Here is a 3,147-nt window from a genome sequence, read left to right on the forward strand (position 1 = left end):
TTTTTTTTTTTTATTGAGAAACTGTTTTTCTTACAGAAGTGGCAGTGTAGAATAAATTACGCGAGGGACAGAGAGTGTGAGGTACCAAGAGGCTAAAGAAGCTGGGAGGTTTGCCTTTAAAAAGAGACAAAAATCCCAGGGAAGCTGCAAGCGGAAGGAGGGGGTGTGGCCCGGGGGCGGAGGACTCAACTTACAGAGGTGAAGTCTGCAAAGCCCGAGGCAGAGGCCTTAGAAGGTTTAGCTGCAGAGGAGGGGACAAATGGGTCTTTCCCACTAAACGGGTCCCCAAACCCCTTTTTACTTTGGAACGGGTCGCCGCTGTCAGCCCCGAGTGGCTGGAATGGATCGGGGGCCTCGGGAAAGTCTGCAGAACCAAGCTGGCTTACAGGTGTACTTTTACCGCTGGGCGGTTTAGGCCCTGGAGGAGCGGTTTCTTCGGAGGCAGAGCAGGAGTGTCCTGTTTACTTTTAAAGGGGTCATCTGAGAATCCTGCCCCTCCCAAGGAGGAAGTGAAAGGGCCAGAAGGTGGGGGCTTGGACATCTGGCTGAAGTCGGCAAAGCCTTCAGCACTATTGAAGGACCCACTTCCGAAGGGATCTAAGGTTCCAAAGGGATCTGATCCTTTTGAGGAGACACTGGAGGATGAAAAGGGATCACTGAATTCAAAGGGGTCGAGTTTCAAAGGTAAGGAAGGGTTTTTCGTGAATGGGTCCGAAGTAAATGGGTCATTCTTTGTCTGTTTCTTGAAGAAGTCGTCGGTGGCAGAGCCACGGAATGGGTCACTTTCTTTGAAAGGGTCCCCTCCAAATGGATCTGTTGAAGTTGTCTGCTGTTCTGCAAAGGGGTCATTCTGGAACGGGTCGCCTTTGAAGGGATCAGCTCCTTTAAATGGGTCAGATTTGAAGGGGTCTTCTGTCTGGAAAGGATCCGGATGCAGCTCTTGCGTGTTGTTGCTAAATAACAAGGCTTTATTTTTGAAAGGATCATCCATGGCTCCAAAACCGCCCCTCTCTGCCAGCGAGACGCCTTCGCTCAGGTCGGCCAGGTCGGTCAGGCTGGCGCCATGGGCTCCATCGAGCACCTGGTCATACTGCTCCAGGCTCCTGTGGGCCTCCTGGCGGCTTTCGTGCAGCTGGGAAAGTTTGCTCCTTGCCTGGTTGATTTCGTCTTGCGTTGATTTCAGGGACTTGATAATGGTTTCCAGCTGGACTCGCCCGGCCTGAATGCTCTGCTCCAGCTGGGTTTCATCCTGCTGCAATGGGTTCAGCTCCGACTTGGCTCGGTTCAGATCGTTTTCCTGGGACTTTAAGTCCGACTCCTGAGACTGGATTTGCGTTTTCAATGATGAGATCATCTGAGTCTCATCCTGGCACTTCTGCCGGACGTCGCTCAACATGTCTGGGAGCTTGGCCTTCTGCTGGTCCATCTCGTCCAGGCGGTCTTGAGCATCCTGTTTCTGAGCCTCGAGCTCCTGCAAACTGCTTGTTTCCAGGTCTAGGTCATTTTGTAATTCCTGCACCTCGCTGGTTTTCTGTCTGATTGCCTCTTCCTTTTCTCGAATGTCTTGTTCCAGTGAATATTTCTCTCTTTGTAACTGGGCAATCTCTTGACTGATGTCATCGAGCTCCTTCACACCAGTAAACTCCCCGGAGCCGAGAGAGCCTGAACTGTCCGGGCCGGGCGTACCTCTCTCCGAGGGCGGGACCATGTCTGGCGAGAGGACTTGAGGGGGGTCGATGCCTTTACTGACCTTCTGCTGAATGAAATACATAGCTAACGCGAATTGGTCTTTGCTTAACTTCCCCGTTTGCCTCGTATCGGCCAGGGCCCATATGTGTGCTAGAAGGTTCTGGGTGAAGCCCGAGTGCATGAAGATCTCCTTCACCTCCTGGCCACTCACGTAGCCATCCAGATCCAGATCGGTCTTCAGGAATATCTCATCAAATCGCATCTTGTCTGCTACCGGCACCACCCAGTTCACTGTTGGCTGTGTTTGCTTGAGGCTGTGCTTGAGGGACAGGCTTCCTGTGCTGTTGAGGCTGCTGACACTGCCGTGGGACGGCGTGGAGCGGAGGCTGTCTTTTGGTGGAGGGCTGCCGGGCAGGACAGGGACGGCACCAGGGAACACAGTCTTCTTTCTCTTGGAGGGTGGGATGAAGGACGGGGGCAGGGCGGAGGGCACGGGCTCCTTCTCCAGGGCTCGGTACACCAAGTGCATGGCCACAGCGAACTCATCTCGGTCCAAGTGCCCATCCTTGTCAATGTCACTGAGGTCCCAGCCCGGCCCAGGACATCAAGAGGCAGCTTTGAGTTCATGAGGACTGGCTTGACTTTGTCTCCAGAGAGCAAACCATTGATGGGCAAGAGGCTTTCAAAAATCCCATCAAATTTGGCCTTTTCTTCCACCCTCACAGCCCAGTGGGCCTCTGCAGAGGGCGGTGTGACCATCAGAGGGCTGCTGGTGTCGTGAAATTTAGGTGGTGGCATGCTCAAATTCAGATTGCTGAAGGTAACTTCATGGCCACTCTGTGCACAGGCCACCAGTCTCAGTGCAACATAGAAACCCTGTTTGTCCAAGAACCCTTTACCTTCTGGGTCAGCCAAGTCCCATATCTTCCCAAGGATAATGTCCGAGAGGCCAGACTTCTTTAGAAAAAGCACAGCTTCACTCGCCCCCACCCTCCCTGTGTATGCTGGATCGACCTGCTTGTAATAAGATTCATACAACGAATTTTCAGTGGGAATCTGCTGGGAGAGGGGGATGAGTGGTGCCGCCATCTTTCCCCCTCACTCCGGCCGCGTCACATACTCTTGTGCCATGGTTTTCAGCTCCATCCAATCATTTAAGATCTTCTCTACACTGTTTGTTCTAGTTAGCCATTCCCCTAATCTTTTTTCAAGGTTTTTTACCTTCCATGTGATGGGTTCGAACATCCTCCTTTAGCTCAGAGAAGTTTGTTATTACTGACCTTCTGAAGCCCACTTTTGTCAGCTTGTCAAAGTCATTCTCCATCCAGCTTTGTTCCATTGCTGGCGAGGAGCTATGATCCTTTGGAGGAAAAGAAGTGCTTTGGTTTTTAGAATTTTCAGCTTTTCTGTTCTGGTTTCTCCCATCTTTGTGGTTTTATCTGCTTTTGGTCTTTGATG

The 3,147-nt window shown here is 51.9% G+C and overlaps 1 pseudogene across 1 annotated transcript; it reads right to left on the minus strand.

The window, feature by feature from the left end:
- Nucleotides 1-7: 7 nt before the first annotated feature.
- Nucleotides 8-2,791, minus strand: LOC108517851 (epidermal growth factor receptor substrate 15-like 1 pseudogene; annotated as a pseudogene). Its single transcript, XR_001882222.1, has one exon. The product of XR_001882222.1 is annotated as an epidermal growth factor receptor substrate 15-like 1 pseudogene (transcript).
- Nucleotides 2,792-3,147: the final 356 nt, after the last annotated feature.

The sequence above is a fragment of the Rhinopithecus bieti genome, unplaced genomic scaffold (assembly GCF_001698545.2).
Source record: "Rhinopithecus bieti isolate Rb0 unplaced genomic scaffold, ASM169854v2 scaffold_41114, whole genome shotgun sequence".
In the NCBI taxonomy this organism is placed as follows: domain Eukaryota; kingdom Metazoa; phylum Chordata; class Mammalia; order Primates; family Cercopithecidae; genus Rhinopithecus; species Rhinopithecus bieti.